Raw genomic sequence first — 16,941 nt, forward strand, 5'->3', positions numbered from 1 at the left:
GAAACTGCCTGAAACGGGACACGGATAGGGGTGATATGTAATAAGAAGCGCTTTTGACTCCATTTCCCACACTCCATTTCACTTGCATCTCTCCGCCAATGGAAACACTAGATTTCCCGTCGCCGCTGCCACCGCCACCCATCCCCACACCCTGCTCCAAACAGCCACTAGCAACCTGAAACTACATTTCCCATAAGGAAAGAGAACACGCCTCAGACTTCCGCGGTGTCCGGTAACCAATAGGAGGTGCCGCAGCGGCCACGGTGTGGTAGAGAGTTCAGCCTCAGGCCCCTGTCAGGCCTAGGCGGGTTAGTGAGAGTTGTGAAGTTGAGAAGACTTTTGTGTAACGTGGGGCGCCACGAAGTCACTCTGGGTCCAGGAGCTGCCGCATCGGCCCGGTTGTCCGCGGCTGCTTAAGGATTAGCGCTTCCGTAGCCGGGGACCTGGAGGTCAGAGAGGAAGAAAGCCTGAGTGGCTGTGGCTGGGGACTGTGGGACCGAGGGGGCCTTAAAGAGGAGGATGCTTCCGGGGCCGCCGTCTTTGGTGCCTAACTCCGCCCAGCTCCGCATCTGCAGGGGAGGGGGTGTCTGGACTTAGAGTGTCTTAGAGTGGGCGCCACTTGCCTGGAGCCTCCGGAGCATGCTCTATTCTTCCCCCCACCTCCCTTCAGTTTTACTAACTGGTACTGCTCTCTACTGTAGGACTATGGTAGGGTTAGAGACGCTCTCCCCATTTCGATGCTTGGAGGGGTTGGGTAATCCCTTTCTTGTCTCAATTTGCAGTTCAGATTTGACTTGAAGCTCCACGTCCTTTTCACATTTCCTTGGGAGGTGAGGGATTCCTTACTGCCCCTGGAACTTGACTTTTTGTCAAATTTCTCTATTTCTTTGATGGTGAGATTAAAAAAAAAATAAGGCTCTGATTATTGGCCCTCCTGAACTATGCACCCCCCTTCCCAACCATGTCTTTGGACTTTGAGGATTTCCCTTCACTTTTTAGAAGGGGCAGAAAGAAGAGGGGATATGATTTTGTTTTTGAGAAGTTCGTCTTTTTAAGTTCAATGCAGTGTCCTGGTGATAGTAAAAATTAGATTGTATCTGTTTTAAACAAATGGGCAGTTTAAGGGTTTTCAGTAATTTGGTAGCATTGATATTGACAAACATTTGGGAGGGCACAGAATACAAAATGCAGTAGACTGTGAGAAACAGTGAACCGTTCTGAACATGTATAAAAGGACCAGTGGGGTAGGTCTAAGGGTATTCGAACATGAGTGAGGAGTTTGTGGAAGTTCAAGCCCAAACCAGAATATTCTGAAGTCTTGAAACACATCTGTTTTGTGGAAGAGGTGAAGTTTATTTTGGACTCCAAAGGAATAAAAGGAATTTTAAATGGACAGAGGAAACATAATAATACTGGAGTTGGATTTTGGAAAGGGGAAGTAGATCAGATAGACTTGCCTGATTATAATGAGAGATGTAACTAGGAAGAATTGAGACATAATGTTGAAAAGCTTGGGATTCCTAATAACATAACAGTTTGAATAGCTTGAATATTCTGTATAAAATAAATTAAAGACAAAAAATTAAGGTTGAGTGATTTTTCTTTTCATCCTAGGAGAACCTGATTTGAGATCAATTCTTGGAGAATACAAAGAAGTGTGGTGGTATGTTCCAGGTGTGAGTTTAATTTAAATCTAAGAAGAAGCTTATTTTACAGGCATTTTCTTTCTGGCTATTCTTAGCCACAATCTGTGGTTGTCAGTTTGAAAGCCTAGAGAGTAAGAAATGCATTCTCTGTCCTTGTGCAGCAGATAACGTAAATTGTAATTATTTCATTGGGTGACAATAATGACTGCTATTCATGGAGCCTATATATAATGCCCCAGGCATCATCATAAATACTGTTACATTACCTTAAGAGTTTTATGATGTACATATTTTATTACCCCCTCCCAAAAAAATCAGAGCAATTAAATACCTAGAGTCACATGGGTCCATAAGGACCTATGAGTTGGAATTTGAGTGTACATATTTTTTACTACTAAGTCTGTGCTCTTTCTACTATGGTTTACTTGTACTGATAGTCATTTTAGTTCTTGACTTTCCAGTTGTGGTAAGGACAGGTAATTGTGAGGTGTAGTTGATCATCCTGGCACAAACCCAAATGATTCATTTTGAAATTTTATGTCAGAATTTGTCTTCTGTAAAGTAGCTGCCAATACCAAATTAGCTTAACTGCTGTTACAGCCATACCTAACTGTGTCTGCCAAAATTATAGTCAGTATGCATATTTCTGGATTATATGAATCTCTTTATGAACTATGTCTTACCTCTAAGACATTTGAACCCAGACAGTACTTTGCAATTTATTTTATTTTTTAAAGTTTACCAGGTCACTAGATCTGCATGTCCTCTGCCTACATGAAGAGTTGAAAATGTAACTTCTTGAGGTACTGTAGTAGCTAGTATAACCAAAACAGTTACAAAGGACTGTGGAGAAATGGACAAAGGAGTACTTAGGCCAGAGAGAATCAAGGAAAAGTCTTATGTGAGAAGATGACATGACAAATAGGTCTAGAATGATAATGAATTTTCCAGGCAGAGAACAGTAGAGAGGATGCATTGCAGACAGTGTGGGCATTTCAAGTCATATAATCATGCAAAAGTAGGAAGTTTGTTCAATATTGACAGATTCAGGGTGGCTGGGTGCATATTATTTGGGACAAGGAAGTTGTGATGGTCAGAGAAGAGTTTTAAAACATATGTTGGAGCTAGTTTGTGAAGAGTCAACTGCTATGCTAAGAAATTTGGATATGTCCCTTTATGCTTAGTGGCTCTCAACAAAACTGCCAATGTTGATTACATTATGTTCCCACAAAGATCAATTTTATTAGTTACATATTTGAGAGTGTCTTATAAAGAACAAAATTTAATTACTTCATCAAATCTAAAGTTACTTGGGATTTGATTTCATAAAAATAGATAAGGAACCAGTCTTAAGTTGCTTTAAAGACAAATATTAAGTAAATAATAGTATGAATATGGTAAAAATATCAAATTATACTCAAAATAAGTGAAATTTGAGAAATAGTGTTGACAGGCAGTGAACAAATCATTAAAATGTTTTAGCAAAGAGTTCCACAATCAGATTTTCAAATGTAGACAATGACTCTGGGAAGAATACACTGGAGGGAGATCATGTAAGTAGGATATGAGTATTTGCTTCTACAGAGATATGATAAGGACCTGAGAATAGTGACATATTAGGAGACAAAACAGATTTGAGAGGAATTTAGGAGGTAAAATTAGTATGTGAATAGTATTATATTAGTGCCAACAGAATTGTTTTAAGAATCTATATGTATGGCTTATTTGCCTGTATTATTATTTGTATTATATAATGAGTGTCCTAGTCCAGAACATGCTATGCTCCTATGTGCATTAAGAATTTTTGGAGGTTGCTACTGATGTTCAAGAGTGGGTTAATATTCCATAAAGTCATCCTTCCTGCTTTAGTATCCTTGTGAGGCTTCAAGACTCAGATGAAATATCGGGACAAGGAAGCCTTTCCAATAAATATTTCCCCACATACACATAATATGCACATTAATTAGGCCTTATGGTTCCATAGGACCCTACACTTTTCTCTATTCCAGCCTGAACCACATCATAGTTTGTCAGTCTGTGGATGCTTCCATTAACTCTACTAGACTGTGAGCTCCTTGAAGACAGGGACCAGATCTCATTCATTTCCCTATGCATAGAATACACGAATAGTACTTGGGACATACTAGAGAACAAATAAGTGGTTATTAGATGATAAAAAAGGATCAATATATTCATATGAGCATAACTCAGGTCTTTGGCAGCAAAGTTTTAAGCATATGAAAAATCAGCTATTCACTACGTTTGCTGCTTGCACTGAATGAAACAGTCAATTTAAATTCTCATACTTTTGTCATTTTCTCCAATCTTCCTTGGTTGTCTTACCTTTTTTCCTCATAATTTACACTTGTTTGTTAAACCTGCCTACTGCTTTGCTCCTCTTGACAGAGTTCATGTTCCTTTTCCCCTGATACTTTGCTAGGAAACATCCTTCTTCTCTACCTATCAAGCCCATTTGATTTCATCCTTGCCATCATTCTCAAATCCATCTCCTTCTAGTCATGACACTGCTGTGAGACTATAATTTAATACAGCCCTTCTAGATAGCAGTTTATCCATATGTATCAAAAATCTTAAAAACACAATATAGCTTTCAGGGCTGGGAATATGGCTCAGTGGAGGGCTTGCCTTGCATGCAGGAAGCCCTGGGTTTGATTCCTCAGTTCCACATACACAGAAAAAGCCAGAAGTGGCACTGTGGCTCAAGTGGTAGAGTGCTAGCCTTGAGTAAAAGAAGCTCCGGTACAGTGCCCAGGCCTTGAGTTCAAGCCCCAGGACTAGAAAAGGAAAAAAAGAAAAGACTATAGCTTTATATACTTTTCAACCTACCACTTCAACTTCTAGAGCTCTCTGTTTCGGAAATAAGCATGATGTTTCCAAAGCTTCAACTTCCAGTAAGCCTATCCCATAATTGTTCATACTAATGCCAGAGGAAAAAAAATAACATCATAAATGTCCAATACTAGAGATGTGATGGAATAATTGTGGTACTATTGAGAAGAAAGCTTTATTAGTAAAGTTTATTATGTGGAAACATGTTTATTACATATTGAGAGACAATTTGGGTCATAAAACTCTCCACACAGTATTGTAGGTCCCATTTAAAAAACATGTACAAGCCCGTCACTGATGGCTCACGCCTGTAAATCCTAACTACTCAGGAGGCTGAGATCTGAGGATTGTGGTTTGAAGCCAGCCCAGGTAGAAGAGTCTGTGAGTCTTATCTCCAATTAACCACCAGAAAACTACAAGTGGCACTGTGGCTCAAAGTGGTAGAGAGCTAGGCGAGCAAAAAGAGAGCTCAGAGACAGCACCCAGACCACAAGTTCAAGTCCCATTACCACTAACACAAAAATCCAAATAAAACAACCATGTGCATATTTCACCCATGTCAAGTATATCTATATGTACACATGGGGAAAGTATCAGGTAATGTTAGATACAAAATATTAATAGAGGTTTTCTAAAACTGATTGATTGCATATGACGTTTTTCTGACCTTTTCATATCTTTCTTTTCTATTATTTATTTTTGGTTGGTTGTGGGGCATGAACTCTGGGTCTGAGCACTGTCCCTCAGTTCTACAGCTCAAGGCTAGTGCTCTACCACTTGAGCCACAGTACCACTTCCATATCTTTCTTTTCTAATAGTTTACAATGATGCTTTTTTTTTTACTTAAAAAATACACTGGCTCATGCCTGTAATCCCAGCTACTCAGGAAGCTGAGATCTGAGGATCACAGTTCAAAGCCAGCACAGGCAGGAAAGTCCATGAGATTCTTATCTTCAGTTAACTACCCAAAAAGCCCAGCCTCTGAGTTCAAGTCCCCAGAACAGAGCAAAAAAGAAAAGCAGTTATTTAAGATGCTTTTCCTTATCCATCCCTATTACCATTGCCTGAATTTGGGGCATGCCTACTACTCAGGACACATGCATCACTTCTAGTCTGATTTACTATTGCCTCCCAATCTTTTTTCCATAGATACTGATAGTGATTTTTAAAAATTGTCTTTAGTTATACAAAGGGGTTTCAATTAAACATGTCAGTTTATGAGTACAGTGTATCTTGGTTGATATCACCCCATGTGTTTTATAAATCACAAATCTGAAGCTATTCAATCTCTATATAAAATAGTTTAAAGGTTGCACAGTGTTCTTGAAACAATATTAAAACATTGTAGACCAACTTAGAACTAGTTCTCTGCTTTCATTTTCAGCATCAATTTTTCCTCTGTAACTTACTTTTTCTTGGGATCTTAGGCCAGTTCCAGGCACATAAGAGATATATAGTTAATATTCACCAGATATTGATGTTGATTTTATGACAATCTACAGATCTCTCATTTAATCCTCATAGCAAAAATATTACATATATTATCTTCATATTTTGCATGTGAGGAAGACAAATTTGAATAAATAAAATGAGAAATGTTCATGATAAAAGACATTTTCAAATTTACTAAAAGGCAACCCTTCCCCCCCCCCCCCCGCTACAACTCAACCCTTTTCATCTTCCTGCTGTCCCTGTTGGTCTTTGTGTGAATCCAGACTTTGAACGTTCTGTTGGGCAAGTTATATGTGACTATAGCATAACAAGATCAGCTTTAGACATGATACTATCATGTCACATGGTGCTAAAAATGTTCGTGTATCTTTCCTTTGTGTATATAACACAATGCAAAAGAGATGAAATAGCTATAGCTGCTCTGTTTCTCTTTCTGCTTTGAAATTCTATGGGAATGGGATTATCAGAAGAGAGCTACAGAAAACTGGGAGAAAATTGAACGTATGAGAAGCTGCATCTCATAGGAGCTGATGTCACTGGTTAATTTATTTTTAAAATGTCATGTAGATGTATTTTTCATCAATCTGTCCCCAGGGAAGACCTTGGTTGAATTCTACAGTTAATCCTATTTACAGAATACAGCTCATGCATGTATTGTATTCTTGCATTGTTAAGTGATCTTAGACATATGTAGTGGATTACCATAATAACATACAGTTGAGTGAATATGGAATACAAAATTTTCTCTTCAAAATGTATCAGTGGTCCTATTGTCACTGAGGAGCTTAGTGTGTTTTCCCCTTCATTTTCCTTACAAATAACACCCATTCTGCAAAAACGAATGCTCTGTAAAGCACAGAAGTCCTAAGCAGTCGTTTCTGATGAAAACTTTATAAGGAGTTAGCTCTAAGTACTCCAAAAGAATCTGTCATTCTCCTGCTCTATTAACAAAAGAGTTCAACATTGAAATTACAGTGTTTCAAATCATTCAATGAATTATTATTGAAGGCATACTATGTGAAAGCACTCTTAAGCGTTACACCAGATAATCATAAACAATACCTCTTTCAATGTAAGAGAGAGAGAAAACATAGAATGAGCAATTAAAAATAAATGAAAGAAGATATTTACCAGCTGACCCATGGTATAAATGAAAATTTACCCAGCTGAAAATTGGAATTTGTCCCATTTGGAATTTATCCTTTTTTTCCTCCTGTCTCTTTCCTCTATGGGATATCTAGGTACAAGGAACTACCAGGTAGCTGGTAAGCAAATGATCTGCTTTTCTGTTTACAAACAATATTTGAGACGGAACAGTGGCTTTCTGTGCATCCACCCGGCACAAGCCTGCTGGTGCTGTTTTGAGAGTTATGATTGTGTCAGCTTTTCCAGGGTTTCTGTCTCTGCTGCAGAGATTTGGCAGATATCTCAGACAAATTTTATGTCTCTTAAATCTTCCTCAAGCGAGGCTTGGCTCTTAGATTTATATATACAAAAAAAGTGAAGTGTTTACCAGTTTGACATGGAAGATCAAAAATGACTTCTTTTAAAAAAATTCAGCATTAGTGTACAGAAAGGGCTAATTGCTTTTTCGCTACTTATTTTAAACAGCCCTAATGTTTACTTCTCAGAAGTGGCTACTAATGATATGTCTAAAGATTTACCTTCCCTGTCAAATATTGCTCCTCTTTTTCTTAAATACAAAAAATAAAGTTTTGTTGAAATCTTAATTTTTCCTTTTTTCTCTGCTTACAAAGTATAAAACATTGTAAGGTGGGATCATAGTGAATAGATTGGTTATCTAGAAGGGAAAAGAGATTTTTTTCATTATTTATTTTCTTCTTTTCTGTTTGGTGCTTTGTTTTTCAGTGATCTCATAACATATTATTCCTTGGTATAATAATGATAGGTAAGAATAACAATTGGAGAACTTTCAACTCAGGGTTGGTTGAAAGGCACAGAACACAATGGAACGTTGGGCTGTAATTCAGGAAGTTGGAACATTGCATGGCAAATGTTATATAAACAATATTGCTTCAGTGTTGCTCTGTGAAAGATAAAGATGGGGAAATCACCAGAAAGGGCTCTTATCCACTCCAGCTGCTCTTCTATCAGCAACAACTGCAGCGAGAATTTTTTGGCATAAGAACTGTCCCACATTAAAGTCCCATGACAGATGCCCTCCTACCATTTCTTCTTCAGTCATGTCATCAAACACACCTCATTAGACTAACATTGGTCACATACTCCTCTACTTTTCATGTTTTCAAAGATGCTGAGTTTGAATTCAAAGGACATTTGATATTCAACCTCACTCCATAAACATTTAAGTACATGTATAGGACCAGAACTTATGCTAAGTATTGGGGATATAATATAGAAGTAAAGCCAAATACAGGTAGGTGGCTCACACTTGTAATCCTAGTTACTCAGGAGGCTGAGATCTGAGGGTTACAGTTCAAAGCTAGTATGGATATAGAAGTCTGTGAGCCTCTTTATCTTCAATTAGCCAGCAAAAAGCTAGAAATGGAGATGTGACTCAAGTGGTAGAGTGCCAGCCTTATGTGAAAATGCAAAGGGCACTGAATTCAAGCCCTAATGCCAACACACACAGAAAGACGTAAACCCTGCCTGCCTTTGAAGGAGCTCATAGTCTAGAGAGGGACCAACAAGCAACCTAATGATTATATTCCAATGTGAAAGGCGTGCAAAGAGAGACATGTAATCAAGATGCTCTGGGGCCTGGTGAAGGGAAATTATGCCAGTATCCAGACCAGAGTCTTACTCTGCAGAATGTAGTTGGAGAAATGGCTAGCAAAGACTTCAAGCAGGGGGAATCACTAATACATGCAAAGCAATCATGTATAAATGGGTAGTTCTGCAAAAGGTAAATACTGCATATGAACAACTGGAAGTTTAGGCAAAGGAGAGAGGGTAAGCATATGGAAGGGTGTCCTACAGGCATTTAGTGAAGGAAGCTGATTCCTAAGAAGCATAGTCATGCCATGTAGGTAAGGGATAAGCCAGCACAAGGTTTAAAATGTGGGAGTAATATGAATGGATTGGAGAGTAGGCTTGCAAAGGGGAGGAGTAACAGGAGATGGAGAAAGTCCACTCATTTGGTTTGTTTTTTATCAGTACTAAGTGTAAACAAACTTAGGGTCTCGTGCTTGCTAGGTACATACTCCCTTACTTCAACCATGCCACTAGTCCTTCTCTTTTGTTTTTGAAATAACATCTAAATTTAACTTGGCCCAAGCTGGCCTGGAATAGTGATCCTCACTACCAAGTAGCTGGAATTATAGGCATATACCACCATGCCCAGCCAGAAACTCTAGTTTTCAATGGCACTAATCACTTACCACTGTACAGCTTTCTCTCTTTTTTTCAATATATAATGATTCAAAATGATGACACTTTGAACAATTCTTTCCTTCTGCACATAGAACATACATTCTTGTTACTCAGCTGAACATTCATTCTTCCCAACTGAAATTAGTGATCCCTGAAGTATCTGGGTTTGATTATCATGAAGGAAATTGGAGTTTCAGAGCATGCCACTGCATTTCAGAAACATATGAGGTTTATTTATTGTTTGCTGAGAGAGCAGGGGTGAAGGAAGCACTGGTCAGTTTCCTTTATGAGAGAAACGGACAGATGCTAAAGATATATCAGGAAGTGGCTGTTTGAAAAAAATATGCAGCATCCAGAATACTAGAAATCCCTATGTCATAGTATGTAAAATAGATATAAGGGCCAGAAATATGTGAATTAAAAATGCATTTTGAAGTTCCTTGTAAACCCATACAAATTTTACTATCTAGCCAATCAGTTTTAGATCATTTTCTTTTCCTGACTCAGATACCATAAATGGCTTCCTGTTATCCATAGGATGAAGGCCAAATTCTTCAGCCTGGCATTCTCTGCAATCTGGCTCCATCTGACCTTTCCAATATTTATTCTTCTGTCTTAATAAAACACTGCTCTAGCCAGTTACCCTTCCAGATACTGCTTTGGCATTCCTTCACCTATGCTGTGAGATACTCTGGGCTTATTTTTTAACTCTTTGAATTCCCTGTAGTATTCAACATGTTCTTTTGTATATACTAGAGCACCCAATGTGTAGCTATGGGTTATTTGCTATCTCTCACTTTTCTTTCATTCTCTCCAATTTTTCTACCACTATTTACCTAGTATGTTCTACTAAAAATGGAAACTAAGACCCTAAGTGAAATGGGTCAATATTTTGAGATACTTTTAAATACAGAGAAATTGTGATAGTCATATGTGAAGTCTGTGAACTAGCTTTTACAGTTTTTCTCAGTTTGCTTTATACTTCCCTATATGGTTATTTTCCTCTGAAATGTTTGGGGTATAATTAGCCTTCTGTATTTTCTCAACCTTCTATGTGAAAAATTTCAAATAATTTAGAAAACTTGAAAGAACTATACTGTGAATACTTAGATACTAATTAGCATTTTATGTTGTGTCTTTTTGTCACCTATCCATTTATACTCCTTTTTCTGCATTTCAAATTAAGTTGTGAAATATCAATACGCTTTTTCTAAATTCTCTAATTGAATTTCATTAGTGTAGTTTGTGTGTCTCTGAAATCAATGAGATCTTTTAGTTACCCTTGTATTTGCTGTACTATCAAACTTCTAGACTACCTTTGTGTTTAGGTTCTGTTTGGCCATGTCTCTTTGACTAAGTAGGATGTTCCTCCATTTTTTTTTATCTTGTACAATACCAGGCACGTATTCCATAAATACCATTTGATGTTGATTAGCAGAGACAGAGCTAGAGGTGGGACAAGAAACACAATAAAACCAGAATAAACTGAAAGATTGAAGACCACTAGTAAATGGGAGGATGTGAAGCCAGGCCTTGAAGCAATGGGAGAAAAAAGTGTGCTCAATATGTACTTGCTTGTCTTCTACCTCCTAACTCTTTAGAAGCATATGTTTCTGGAACGTAGGGACAAGTACTGTCCAGAGGACCAAATGACAAATCTCTTCATGGCTAGTTAAATGCTATCAGTATTCATGTTCCTCCATGAATTTGCTTATCTACCACAAGATGGAGCTTAGTTATGGAGGGTGTAGGTGGGCCACTGGAAGTCTCAAACTCTGTTATAGCCAAAGATCACTTGTTTCCTTTTTCTTTATAACTTTTCCTTTTTTGTTGGGTTAATTAAAATACAAAGATAGCTCTAATCTGCATTTATTAAACTGTCATTTGGTACCATGTACAGAGTTACTATCACATCAATGGCTCTTTCCAACAACCTGACAACATAGGAACCACTTTTTCCATTTGCCAAGTAAGAAGATTTGGCACTTAACATGGTTTTGTCCACAAGCCAAAACTCAAGAAACTCAAGTCTTCCTGCCTCTGAAACCTAGTACTATTACACCACACTGTCAGATAACATTTTTTAAAAAACCAAGTATACTTGCAAGGGAGCCTATTTTCACTGCATGGACTCGGCATGTGATTTATTCACTAGGCAAGTCAAGTTGGATCATGGAATTAGGAAGTGTGCCTTCAATTATAATAATATTGGTAGAGTAATGGTTTGAGATTACCTAAATTCAGTCCCATTCAATCCATTACTTCCTGTTTGAGTGACTAAGTGATCATTTAATAACAGTAAGCCACTATTTTCTTGCTTATACAATGCAGATAATAATAGCTAGTATAAAGCTACATTGTGAGGACCAATTAAGAAAATTATGTAAAATATCATACCATGTCTGGCATATAGTAGGTGCTCAGTATATTCTAGATCATTCTTAATCCTTTTTCTTCCTTTCTTGAGACCAGATTACTCATATGTAGCTTTCACTTGGGGAAAATAAGCTCTTTCTGAAGGAGGACATTCTTTCTTTAAAAAAGGAATATTAGATTGATCATTTCTGAGGCTGAGCAAGATCAGTTACCAACTCTCCTGTGAAGTATATTTCAAGATAATGTAGGAACATGAACACTTAAGAGTTTGAGTGGTATACCTCTCTGTCTCCTGGAGATTAAGAACAAATTGGGACATCCTTTGTTTTCCCACTAAATTTCACAATTGCTATAGACGATTAATTGATAATCACAGCCCAGTCATTTCCAGGCAAGCAAGGTGAGGCTAAAAAAGTAGAAGTGACTTGACCAAGGTCAAATATCAAATAAAAATTGCTAAGAATCAGTTCTTATTCCTTTTCTAGTGTTTATTCTTTGGCTCATTTAGGGGCTCTCAAGCAGGGTGAAATCAAGCTTTAGAGTGTACTTTTTACAGGAGCTTGAGCTGTTTGAACTCTTGGAGCATGATGCAAGTTTGATTAACTCAGAAAATATAAAGTTTTCTTCTAGTTCAAATCATTTCATTTGTTTTTGTTGTTTCCACACTCTTAACATTTCTATTTTGTCGAGGTTTAGCAAATTAGTGTTGTTTCTCTCAGTTTATGGTCATGGTTTGGTTCAAGTTCTTGGTTCTTTGAGATCTTTCACTGGGATTTTTGTTTTTGACAAAATACCCAGAATTTAAGGTGGCTAATGACAGAGACTCATTTGAAAAGATCAGTCAGGCTTGTTGATGGCTGCTGAGGTGGAGCTGCAATGGCTTAGGAAACCATTAGTGCTTACATTCTGGAGCTTGAAATCAGGATAATGGAAACATTGCAATGTTTCCATCCTGCTCACTAGAGTGGGATGCTCTGATGAGTTTGTTCTCATTCTTGATAATGTGTGTTGAAACTTCTGCCTCCCACCTCATTGCCTTTTGAGACACTCTGTCACTCATGGTCTTGATAAGATCCTTACATTGTAATTGCAGGAAAGAAGCTAACAAAAAAAATTATCTTTCCTGTCCTTTTCTCTTGGAGTGACCTTTCTGAAACATTTGGGGAATATGAATTTCAAGCTCGAATTTGTGGAGGAGATAGTTTCAATGCCCAAATAGACATTGCCTTCTTTCTTACCTAGTAGCACACTTGCAATACTACAAGTATGAGGCACTGGACCCCGATACTATTTTTTTGATTGGTTGTGGGACTTGAACTCAGGGCTTGGGTGATGTCCCTGAGCTTTTTAGCTCAAGATTAGCACTCCACCACTTTGAGCCGCAGCTTCACTTCTGGTTTGCTGGTGTTTAATTGGAGATAAGAGTCTCACAGATTTTCCTGCCCAGGCTGGCTTCAAACTGCAATCCTCAGATCTCAGGCTCCTGAGAAGCTAGGATTACAGATGTGAGCCACTGGCACTCAATTGTGGCTTTTGAAGCCTTTAGTAAGCCTTGTTTTCAAACCTGAAATTGGGACACATTTCTTAGTGGCCACTGTTGCCCCAGGTGAGGCTATGGTAGAGGATTATAGAAATGAGGACTTTGGAGACCTGTGCCTGCTTCTTTGGTTCTCCATATGCCAGGGGAGACTGATTTCTGGTGTCAGAGTAGCCAGTATCTTTTTGATCTTTTGTCCGTTTAGCTAGATGGAAGGCTGGATTGCAGCTTTGGAGGTGCAAGTGTTGTTCACAGTATGTCAAATGGCCAGCACTTTCTAAGAAGAAGGTGAGATTTGAGATACCAGCAAATAGCTTTGTGATTAGAAAGGAAGTCCCCACTTTAGATTTAGATTTCTTTTCTCTTTTTCCACCCCCTATCCCTGTTTTTTTTTTTTTTTGCTGGTCCTGGGCCTTGAACTCATGGTCTGGGTGCTCTCTCTGACTATTTTTTTTTTTTTTGCTCAAAGCCAGTACTCTACCACTTGAGCTTTTCTTCAAGTTTTTCTAGGGGGTTGGTTAATTGGAGATAAGAATCTCATGGACTTTCCTGCCTGGGCTGCCTTAGAAGCTAGATCTTTAGATCTCAGCCTCCTGAGTAGCTAGGATTGCAGACATGAGCCTCCAGTGCCTGTTTTCTTCCCCCTCTTATTGGCTCATTTGGTCTTAGCTACCAGCCACCCACCCAGCCTTTTGTGATTAATATTCACTTTCCCCATTGATTTAGTATAGATTTTAGATATCTGTTTTCCTGGCATTTTCAGTAGTTGCAGTGACATTCAAAGGTCAATTAGAAAAAGTTTTCTTTTTTCTTATGAGAATTGGACTAAGTACTTGTTTGAAGACACAGATGGCATTGGAGGGGGCCAAGAGGAGCTGACATCTGATATTCCTCATATAACCCCCACCTTTCTTTTGGCTGCCTCCACTTTGGCCCATGTGGATGGACACACACTTGGGTAACCACCATACAGATGGAAATCAGGACATGTGGGATTTGGCTGAACCAATGGTCCCCAAACATTGCCTGGATCACTTAGTGCCCCAGGTGTGGCCACCCCAGGACTTCATGTGCTAAAATTATGTCCCAGTGTAAGCCAGCTGGTCACTGTATATATAGTATCAAGGCAGCTTGGAGCCTCATAACACATGACTTTGGATTTTTATCTTGTGGATTTCGTTTAGCTAATCAACTCAAATCCTTCCCCACACACTGGGATGTACCAGGTAAATAGAAACATTTAACAAAAGGAGATGCTTATTGTCCCAATAGCTTTCATTCTAGATGGAGCATAATACCTGACCATAGGAAGGAAAATGGACCAGCTTTTCAGAAATGAAAGAATTATACAATTCCAGCCTCTTTAGTAAGCTTCTGATATATTATACAGCACATTAAAAATACTTAAAAATACTCCCTCTGTGGAATTTAAAAAACAAACTGGTTCTTTTTAATTTCAAGTTTGAAGAATTGAACAGTGTTTCATGAAAATTATATTAGTCCTTTCTTTTTATTTGCATTATATGAGGGAGGTGTTTCCCTTTGTTCATTGCAGCAAGATTGGTTTCAGGGTATAGGAATAATCATCTTGTACAAGTGTATATCCCTTTGCAATTTACAAAAGGTATACTAAATACATTATCACAGTTTTTCACAACAGTACTACAAAGCAGCTAAGATAGCTTCCATTGTCTCCAGTTTAAAAGTAAGGGAACTTAAGGCTCAGAAAAGTTAAGTGACTCATCCAGGGTCATACAGCTAGAAAAGTGTAAACTAGAATCTGAACAGAGGTTTCCTGATAGCCATCCACAGTACTCCTTCATCTGTATCAGGATTCTCCCTAAGAGGCCATCTCCTCTTTGTTTTACTCATAATTAATTTTAGAATTGGTGTAAAGAAAGAGTGCTTCAGTTGGCTGATGAGTAAAACACTTGCCAATAAAGTGATTTCTTAAAGTTTCCTAATCAAATGAGTTCTGCACATAGCTTTTGGCTTTTTTCCTTTACTTTAATAATATTAGTTTTAGGTAGACATAGATGAGATTTGTTTCATGTTAAATATATGCACAAAAGTTGTGTGTTCCACTAATTACAGGTTTAAAAGCTGTACCTGGGTAGTGGGACTGGGGATGAAAAGTTGGCTTAAAATAATTAGCTTCTCTTTTTGTTAAGAGATGTCATGTTCCATAGAATTTAATTTTATATTTCCTTTGCTTCCAGCCTTTAAATACAGTTCTTTAGGGACAATTAGCAAATATTCATTCTGAATGTTGATTTCTTGGGAACAAGGGTAGCCAGAGGAAAGAGAAACTGGAGGGGTTACTTTCTATGCCTTGTAAGAGTGTGGGAAAACATTATTTTGTTTGGAGCTGTGAGCTAAGATTTCTTCTAAGGCATGCAAATCGTAAAGTTCTGATTTGTCAACTGCATGCTGTTTCTTTAGGCACTGATGTATGAAATCCCGAACGAATTCTCCGATGAACATACTGCTAATTGCTTCTCCACCTGCTCTCCAACCTCCTCCACCCCACCCCCTCCACTCCCAATTCAGCCTATAAGTGTCTGTCATTGGAGATGGATGGTGACACATGCAGTAATAGCAATTCATAAAAGCCAGTTCCAGCCCTTGTCTTCAAGGCTCCTGGATTTTCCACTGCCTGCTTTTGTGTAAGTGAAGTGGATGGAAGTGTTATTGGCATCAGAATCCACCTCTCTATGCTCCGTTGCTAGAGCTCAGTTGCTCGGCTGGGGCTGAGCTAAACAGAAGCATCGGATCTGAGCTGTATTGTGGCTGTGGTGTTTTTTTTTCCCCTCAATGGGGGGGTGGGTTAGGGATAGTGTGTGGTAGGCTTTGGGGTGCTTTTGCTTTTTTTGCGAAGAGAAACGGGTAAGAAGAGAATAACTCACAGTAGGATACAACGTGAGACAGTTCCCTGAAGAGTGTCACAATGTTCCTGGTACAATATACAGGTATAGTATTTTTTATTTTCTCTGAAATTTCCCTTTTGTTTTAAAGTATATTTCTCTCTCTCTTTTGCCTCCAATTCAACTGTACTGAAGGACAAATAAGATTTTAATGAGCTAAACAAAATAGCTGCATAAAACATGCCTGCCCTGAGCTATAATGTTTGTAGCAGATTGCTGTGTAAAATCTGGGTTTTCTGTTAAATTGGTAGTCCCGATCCCTTAATTGTGCATGCTTCTCTCCTGTATTCTTGTATTGAATTACTCAAGTCTTACCTCTGCAACTGGTAGTATGTGATATAGCCTAGAATGTTTGCACAGGAGACACTGTGTTTGGAAGCAAAAGGCAATTATTAGACACTTAGTATGTTATGTTTCTCTTGAGTTGTTTAACTCATGTATTTGTTAATTCGTTTTTTATAGATACAACATATAGTTAAGAGTGAGGAAACTTCTGATCGGAAGCATTCCAGAGCACATGTGTTTGCTAAATTTATTTTTCATTTCATTACTGAGCTCAGGTTGATGAACACTATATATGATTTTTGTTTATTCTCCTGATAAAAACAAGTGCTGGAAACAGGGAGGGTAAAAAATTCTCCATCCCCAAGCCATTCACATTATAAGATAGCATTACTTCAAAAGTATTCCTTAAGTATTTTCTTAAGCTTTCAGAAAAAAATTAGTCCATAATAATGAGAAAGTTGAAGGCTCTGATCAGATATTTTTGAAAATGTTGTTTGAAAGGTTTATTGGATGGCTT

At 38.2% G+C, this 16,941-nt stretch overlaps 1 protein-coding gene across 1 annotated transcript in view; it reads left to right on the forward strand.

Annotated features, from left to right (window-relative positions):
• The first annotated feature begins 248 nt into the window (after positions 1–248).
• Positions 249–16,941, forward strand: part of Enox2 (ecto-NOX disulfide-thiol exchanger 2) — a 317,354-nt gene continuing 300,661 nt past the window's right edge. Inside the window, exons 1-2 of the mRNA XM_013018185.1 lie at positions 249–449; positions 1,615–1,674. The gene's annotated coding sequence lies outside the window, so the exon portion shown is untranslated. The remainder of the gene's footprint in view (positions 450–1,614; positions 1,675–16,941) is intronic.

Source organism: Dipodomys ordii, unplaced genomic scaffold, assembly GCF_000151885.1.
Source record: "Dipodomys ordii isolate 6190 unplaced genomic scaffold, Dord_2.0 Scaffold38, whole genome shotgun sequence".
NCBI classification, from domain to species: Eukaryota; Metazoa; Chordata; class Mammalia; order Rodentia; family Heteromyidae; genus Dipodomys; species Dipodomys ordii.